Below are 9320 nucleotides of genomic sequence, written 5' to 3'. Positions count from 1 at the left end.
AACAGCATTTATAGAAATGAGAAACATCCCAACAAACAAGAAAATAGCAATCGACATCCCCTTAGAACTCTCAGCGGCTACGTTTTTCCTATGTTGATGTATGGCTGTGAGTCATGGGCCATCACAAATGCAATGGAAAAAAGAATCAATGCAGCAGAGATGTGGTTCCTCAGAAGAATGCCATGCGTATCATACACGGACAGGATAACCAATGAAGAAGTTCTACAGAGAACAAAAACAAAATGTACATTACTTTAAAAAATCAGAAAACAGCAATCAAAATTCTTTGGACATATCATGCGAAGAGAGACATTAGAACATTTAGTTACAACTGGAAAGCTGGAAGGAAAAAGAAGCAGAGGCAGACAGAGAATGAAAATGATAGATGGAATAACATCATGGTTAGAAACAGGGGAGGCAACAACCACAATTTGGAAGGTCAGGGACAATGATGGATGGAGAGGTATGATCACCCATGCCAAATTGCAAGGCACCTGAATGAATAGTGTACCTTATCCTATGCCTTGCTGAAATCCATATATATCTACTGCTCTTCCTTCACCAATGTGTTTAGTCACATCCTCAAAAAATTCAATCAGGCTCGTAAGGCACAATCTGCCTTTCACAAAGCCATGCTGACTATTCCTAATCATATTATGCCTCTCCAAATATTCATAAATCCTGCCTCTCGGGATCTTCTCCATCAACATAACCACTGAAGTAAGATTCACTGGTCTATAATTTCCTGGGCTACCTCTACTCCCTTTCTTGAATAATGGAACAGCATCCTCAACCCTCCAATCCTCCAGAACCTCTCCCGTCCCCATTGATGATTCAAAGATCATTGCCAGATGCTCAGCAATCTCCTCCTTTGCCTCTCACAGTAGCCTGGGGTACATCTTGTCTGGTCCTGGTGACTTAACCAACTTGATGCTTTCCAAAAGCTCCAGCACATCCTCTTTCTTAATATCTATGTGCTCAAGCTTTTCAGTCCGCTCTAAGTCATCCCTACAATCGCCACAATCCTTTTCTGTACTGAACACTGAAGCAAAGTACTCATTAAGTACCTCCGCTATCTCCTCCAGTTCCATACACACTTTTCAACTGTTACACTTGATTGGTCCTATTCTCTCATGTCTTACCCTCTTGCTCTTCACATACTTGTAGAATGCCTTGGGGTTTTCCTTAATCCTGTCCGCCAAGGCCTTCTCAGGGCTCCTTCTGGCTCTCCTAATTTCTTTCTTAAGCACCTTCCTGCTAACCTTATAATCTTCTAGATCTCTATCATTACCTAGCTTTTTGAACCTTTTGTAAGCTCTTCTTTTCTTCTTGGCTAGATTTACAATCGCCATTGTACACCACGGTTCTTGTACCCTACCATCCTTTCCCTGTCTCATTGGAATGTACCTATGCAGAACTCCACACAAATATCCCCTGAACATTTGCCATATTTCTACCATACATTTCCCTGAGAACATCTGTTCCCAATTTATGCTTCGAAGTTCCTGCCTGATAGCCTCATATTTTCCCTTACTCCAATTGAACGCTTTCCTAACTTGTCTGTTTCTATCCCTCTCCAATGCTATGATAAAGGAGATAGAATTGTGATCACTATCTCCAAAATGCTCTCCAACTGACAGACCGGACACCTGACCAGGTTCATTTCCTAATACCAGATCAAGTACAGCCTCTCCTCTTGTAGGCTTATCTACATATTGCATCAAGAAACCTTCTTGAACACACCTAACAAACTACCCCCCATCTAAACCCCTCGCTCTAGGGACATGCCAATCGATATTTGTTAAAATCTCCCACCACGACAACCCTGTTATTATTACACCTTTCCCCATTCTGTCTCCCTGTCTGCTCCTCAATGTCCCTGTTACTAATGGGTGGTCTATAAAAAACATGCAGTAGAATTATTGACCCCTTCCTGTCCCTAACTTCCACCCACAGAGACTCCGTAGACAATCCCTCCACGTCCTCCTCCTTTTCTGCAGCCATGACACTATCTCTGATCAATAGCGCCTCGCCCCCACCTCTTTTGCCTCCTTCCCTGTCCTTTCTGAAATATCTAAAGCTTGGCACTCGAAGTAACTATTCCTGCCCCTGAGCCATCCAAGTCTTGTAATGGCCATAACATCATAGCTCCAAGTACTGATCCATGCTCTAAGCTCATCCACTTTGTTCATAATACTTCTTGAATTAAAATAAACATATCTCAAACCATCAGTCTGAATGCATCCCTTCTCGATCACCTGCCTATCCTCCCTTTCGCAGTGTCTCCAAGCTTTCTCTATTTGTGAGCCAATCACCTCCTCCTCCTTCTCTTCAGTTTGGTTCCCACTCCTCAGCAATCCTAGTTTAAACTCTCCCCAGTAGCCTTGGCAAACCTCCCCGCCAGGATATTGGTCCCCCTTGGATTCAAGTGCAACCCGTCTTTTTTGTACAGGACACTGCTGCCCCAAAAGAGGTCCCAATGATCCAGAAATCTGAATCCCTGCCCCCTGCTCCGATCCCTCAGCCACATATTTATCCTCCACCTCACTCTATTCCTATACTCTACTACGTGGCCTCCACTGTACTGCTGGGTAGGGAGTTCCATGATTTAGGCACAATGACTATGAAAGAATGGCAATATATGCCTAAGTCAGAATAGTGGGTGACTGAATCAGAAACACACAGATCTACTTGCCCTTTAAATGGTAGTGGATATAGATCTTACCAGGGAGCTATCAAGAAATCCAGACAGGCTGTGGTATGGATTATAGTTTTGGTTTTTGCGATACTTTTGGAATTGGTGTGATAAATCAAAGAATACCAATGAAATTCCAGTTGCAATATCATAACCATTTTGGGACACTAGACCTTAAGAAAGATGTCAAACCATAAAACATGGGAGATTTCAACTTTCCTAATATTGACTGGCATTTCCTTAGCGCAAGGAGTTTAGATGAGGTAGAGTTTGTTAGGTGTGTTCAGGAAGGTTTCCTGACACAATATGTAGATAGGCCAACTAGAGGAGAGGCTGTACTTGAAATGGTATTGAGAAATGAACCTGGTTGGGTGTCTCTCGGTGGAAGAGCATTTTGGAGGTAGTGACCACAACTCTATCTCCTTCACCATAGTGCTGGAGAAGGGTAGGGCAGACAATTTGGAAAAACATTTAATTGAGGTAGGGGAAATATTAGGCAGGAACTTGGGAACATAATTTGGGAGCAGATGTTCTCAGGAATATGCATGGTAGAAATGTGGTAAATGTTCAGGGAACATTTGCATGGAGTTCTGCATAGGTATGTTCCTGTCATGGTCCGGATCGGGGTCCCTTTAAATTTACCTTGTTTATGTTACGATCCAAACCATTGATTCCCTGTTTTCCCGTGTCCCTTGGCTTTGGTGATTAGAGGCAGTTAACGCTCGGCTGAACCAGTAGTTTATAGTCTCCAGCTTTCAGCTGTTCGGCGCAGGAGCGTCTGCAAAGTCATCAAAGGTACAGTGTGCCGATGTCATCTGGCCGGAGCGAGCCTAGTCTCTGCAGAAGCGAGTGCCGGTAATTCGCCCTTCCTCACTGGAGCAACCCTGTCCAGTTACCTCGCCAAAGCGAGCCTGCAAAGTTTCCTCATCAAGGTGGGTCCGTCAGTTAACCCGCTGGAGAGAATCAGGAGCCGCTGTCTACTGTTCCTGGGCCGAGTCGAGAGCTCGGCACTACCCGGAGGTTCCAAGTACCACGTCCTGGCTCCGGCGGCATCCAAGTACCAGGTCCAAGTCCTGGCCCCGGCGGCATCCGAGTACCAAGTCAAGTCCTGGCCCTGGTGGCATCCGAGTACCTAGTCAAGTCTTGGCCCTGGTGGTCTGTGATTCCTGTCCTACCCCCCTGTCTGAATCCCTTCTCTGCCCCTCTCGCCCCTAGCCCTCGTCTGTAGCTCTCGCCTGCACCTCGGTCTAGTTCTATCGCTGGAGCTAGATAGGAACTGTGTTGTTCTTTGGTGTTTGTCTTGTCTTGTCCTTGCCTCCGTAGGGTAAGTCAGACTGTCTTGCTGTTGCTCCGCGGGGGGGTCATGTCTTGTCTTGTCTTGTCTTATCCTCGCCTCCATGGGGTAAGTCAGGCCGTCTTGCTGTTGCTCCGCGGGGGGGTCATGAGTCCCGGCCTTATGTCCTGTTCCCAAGGAGGGGTCCCCAATTTGTGTTCTGTGTATGTGTCCATGGTTACATGTACCTGCTCTCCCGAGACCGAGGCTCTGTGTTCCCATGTTCCTCCTCTCCCTAGCCCATGTCATGTCCATGCCTGGTTCTGGGGTCCGAGCCTGAGGCAAGACCCAGGTACTGGGTCCTTGCCCAGTCTCTGGCTCAGAGTCCATACCCTAGCCTCTTCGTGTCTCCTCTAGTTCTGGGATCCAATTCCAAGTCCTAGCCCAGACCCTTGGCCCAGCCTAGTCATAGTCCTGAGTCCTTGTCCATTTCGCTACTCCTGCTCCTGCCTTGCTCTCCTGGTATCGAACAATAAACTAAATTTAATTAACCTCACAAGATGTGTCTTGCATTTGGGTCCACCCTTCCTCCCAATGCCCCACCACTGTGACAGTTCCATTGAGGCAGGGAAAGGATGGTAGGGTTAAAGATCCATGGTGTACAAATTATGTAGAAAATCTAGTTAAGAAGAAAAGAAAAGTTTACGAAAGTTTCAAGAAACTAGGTACAGTTAGAGCTCTAGAATATTGCAAGCTTGCTGGGGAGGAGCTTAAGAATGTAATTAGAAGAGCCAGAAGGGGTCATGAGAAGGCCTTGGTGAGCAGGATTAAGCAAAACCCCAAGGCATTCTACAAGTATGTGAAAAGCAAGAGGATGAGCTGTGTGAGAAAAGGACCAATTAAGTGCAATAGTGGAAACGTGTGCAAGGAGTTGGAGTAGGTAGTCGAGGTACTTAATGAATACTTTGCTTCAGTATTCACCAGGGAAAAAGACATTGGCAACTGTGGGGATGACTTACAGCGGACTGAAATGCTTGAGCATATAGACATTAAGAAAGACGATATGCTAGAGCTTTTGAAAAGCATTAAGTTAGATAAGTCACCTGGACCTGATGAGATATATCCCAGGTTACTGTGGGAAGCGAGCAAGGAGATTCCTGAGCCTCTAGCAATGATCTTTGTGTCATCAATAGGGACAGGAGAAGTACCGGAGGATTGGGGGACTGCAAATGTTGTTCCCTTGTTCAACAAAAGGAGTAGCGATAACTCAGGAAGTTATAGACCTGTGAGTCTGACTTCAATGGTGGGCAAGTTGTTGGATAAGATCCTGAGAGGCAGGATTTATGAGCATTTGGAGAGACATAATCTGATTAGGGATAGTCAAGGGTAGGTTGTGCCTTACGAGCATGGTTGAATTCTTTGAGGATGTAATAAAACACATTGATGAAGATAGAACAGTGGATGTAGTGTACATGGATTTCAGTAAGGCATTCGATAAGATGCTCCATGCAAGGCTCCTTCAGAAAGTAAGGAGGCATGGGATCAAAGGAGACATTGCTTTATAGATCGAGAATTGGCTTTCCTCACAGAAGGCAAAGGTGGTTGTAGATGGCTTGTATTCTGCCTGGAGATTGGAGACCAGTGGTGTTCCGCAGGGATCTGTTCTGGGACCCCTCCCCTTGGGATTTTTATAGATAACCTGGAAGAAGACGTAGAAGGGTGGGTTAGTAAGTTTGCTGATGACACAGAGGTTGAGGGTGTTGTGGATAGTCTGGAGGGTTGTCAGAGGTAAGATGCAAAACCGGGTTGGGAAGTGGCAGATGGTCTTCAACCTAGATAAGTGTGAGTGGTTCATTTTGGCAGGTCAAATTTGAAGACAGAATATAACATTAATGTTAAGACTCTTGGCAGTGTGGAGGATCTGAGAGATCTTGGGGTCCGTGACAATAGGACACACAAAGCTGCTGCGCATGTTGAAATTGTTGTTAAGAAGGCATATGGTGTGTTAGCATTCATCAACCATGGGACTGAGTTCAAGATCTGTGAGGTAATATTACAACTATATAAGACTTTGTTCAGACCCCACTTGGAGTACTATGTTCAGTTCTGGTCATCTCACTACAGGAAAGATATGGATACTATACAGAGAGTGCAGAGGAGATTTACAAGAATGTTTCCTAGATTGGAGGGCATATCTTATGAAAATTGGTTGAATGTACTTGGCCTTTTCTCGTGGAGTGATAGAGGATGAGAGGTGATCTGATAGAGGTGTATAAGGTGATGAGGGGAATTGATTGTGTGGACAGCCAGAGGCCTTTTCCCAAGGATGAAATGGTTAACACGAGGGGGCATAGTTTTAAAGTGCTTGGAAATAGTTACTGAGGGGATGTCAGGGGTAAAGTTTTTCACACAGAGAGTGGTGGGTGCATGGAATGCACTGCCAGCGGCAGTGGTGGAAGTGGATATAATCGGGACTTTCAAGAGCCTTGATGTTAGATAGGTACATGGAGCTTAGGAAAATAGAAGGCTATGCACTAGGGAAATTCTAGGCAGTCTCTAGAGTAGGTTACATGGTCGGCACAACATTGTGGGCCGAAGGCTCTGTAATGTGCTGTAAATTTCTATGTTCTGTGTAATTCACTAGTTCAAGTTTAATTGTCATTCAACCATACTTGAAAACCCATGAATGCAGTCAGATAAAACAACATCTTTCCAGGGCCAAGGTACAAAACACAGTGCCAACAGTCATACACAGCACAAGGCACATACTGTTTAGCACACATAAGATAGTAAGCACATACTATATAACAAAGCAGTAAGATAGAGTCTTACAAAAAAATATATATAATCCAAATCCCTGAGTCCATGAATGTTGCAGCAGTCTGCAGTCAAACTCCATACATATTGTCTTCTGCTGAGTGAACACTGGAGGGCAGTACTGGCTCCTGCATGGACACAGCACCACACCACCTCCATTGGAGTGCACCGACTCCGACACCTCTCTCCCGAGTGAGTGAACAGGCGACATCACAGCTTTAGGCCTAGTCCTTGCTACTACTGCTCCTCCACCATCCACCAATAAACCAATGAACTGGACTTGCAGCGTTCCGTGTTAACAATATCCAACAGGGTCTTACAGTCACAAAAAAAGCAAATAAGATGATTACTCACTGCTAGACTGCACATCACCTTCACACACTGACTCCTTCAGACTTATCGCCAATGAGCAACTCGCTGATGGTGTAGACCTGCAGTACCTTAAGTTCTTAATATCCAGCTGGGTCTTGCAATCCTAAAAAAATATTTTTAAAAAGACACTAACTCCTTTGGCAGGCCCCCTAGAAGCCGCTGCATCTGAGCATGTCACCATCTTACCAGAAGTCTCTCCAAAACTCACTGTGTTTCTGATCAAGGACTTTGGTTGTATGGAATAAGTAGAGAAACCAGTGTTTAACGGGCATGTTCAGACTCATGGAACTGTTTACTGCAGCAGAAAAGTCTGTACACAGGAGGCTCAGTTTCAGGTAATTGGTGAAGGAGACAGATGTGACTTCTTTAAAACTGCATATTATTATGATGAGAATTGCATCACTTGAACTTACATGTGCAAGAAGATTCAATAATAACTTTCAAAATAGAATTGGATAAATGCCCAGAGGGGAATATTTGTTCACCTAATGAAAAAGGACAGAAGAGAATATGTAGGAGTTTCTATGCACCTGTGAAAAGACCAATGTGAGTAAATGTGTGCCTGCAACCAACATGACTAACGACGACGTCCTGCAGATAGTTCATGAAACTACTTTTTCTACTCCTTCTTCTTTTAATTATACTTCTATTACTAATTTGTGTATGATCAGAGCCTGTAATTTACATTTTGATGACATGATTTTGGGCCGACTGAGCGATCAGGCGCTTTTGCTGTCTCCGAGAGAATATGGCGTGGTTGAGAATGGAGTATGCAGCGTAACAGCGCAGCACAAACCCATGACTGGCTCCATTACCCGCTGATCTCACGAATTAACGTGATGAGCAAGATTGAAATCAACGAGGATGAGAGAAGAAGGCGAGCGGGTGTTCAACATTTGCCCGGTCTCCCTCTACCTCTGGCTTGCTGCAGCTGGAAGAAGGTGCAGGTGTCTTGGGTCTTGGGCAAGATTTGATAGACACAGTTTGTGGCTTGGCCCCATTTTTAGAGGACTCTGCAGTTCATTTTATATGTGTTATAGGTGTCTGTACACCTTTGTTTTTTTGCTATTTTGCGTGATATTGATTGGGGCACTTCAACACGGGCTGGCTCTGCAGTCCGCGGTCAATGAACAACACAGCGCTAAATTAAACTGAATAAACTGAACATTTCTAGATTGTTTCAAGGACCCTGTGGTTTGACATTTAATATTCTGTGTGTTATTTGCTCGCTCTTTGCCATTTGCGCAATTTGTTCCTTTTTGCACGTTGGGCGTTTGATGTTTTCGTTGGATGTGTTTCCTTGTTTCATGGCTGCCTGCAGGAGGACAAATCTATGTATCTATCCATGTATACTGCATGCAAACTTTGATAATAAATATACCTTGAAACTTTGAATCTAGAGGTGGGAGAGTTTAAAGTATAAATAAGGAATAGGCAGAGGAAAATAATCAAAATTTCTGGTTGAAAAAAGTAAGTTTAAAAAATTAATATTGGTGAAGAAACATCATAGGTCAGCACCTCTCATTAATGCCTGTCAAATATGGAAAGGGCTAGATAGAATGGACATGGAGAGGATATTTCCAGAAGAGTGGGGATGTAGTCTTGGGCAAGGGGCACAACCTCAGAATGGAAGAACGTCCCTTTAGAACAGAGATAAGGAGCAATTTATTTAGTCAGAGAGTGGTAAATTTTTGGAATTCATTGTCATAGACAGCTGTGGAAGCCAAATAAATCATTGATTATACTTAGAAAAGAGGTTGTAAGGGTCTTAATTAGTAAGGGTGTGAAAGTTTATGGAGAGAAGGCAGGAGCAAGATTTTGAGAGGGATAATAAATCACCCATGATGGACGACATAGCAGACTCGATGGGCCAAATGGCCTAACTCTTCTCCTGTTGTTTTATGTTTTATATCTTAACATTGTGGTGTGAAGGGCATGTTCTGCACTGTACTATTCTATGTTCTGTTCAAATGAGAGCCAATAAAACTAATCATTCCTAAGGACCCAAAATCAATATCGGAGAGTTTTGAAATAATTGGCAATGGCTCTGGTTATCAGCTTCATTACTTCCATTAATTCTGAAGTGAATCCTGGAGTCTGGAGGATAGAAAATGTGGCTCCACCATATAAGAAAGGAGGGAGAGGGAAAACATGGAGCTACTG

Source organism: Mobula hypostoma, chromosome 1 (assembly GCF_963921235.1).
Source record: "Mobula hypostoma chromosome 1, sMobHyp1.1, whole genome shotgun sequence".
NCBI classification, from domain to species: Eukaryota; Metazoa; Chordata; class Chondrichthyes; order Myliobatiformes; family Myliobatidae; genus Mobula; species Mobula hypostoma.
Note: the sequence above shows the minus strand (reverse complement) of the source record.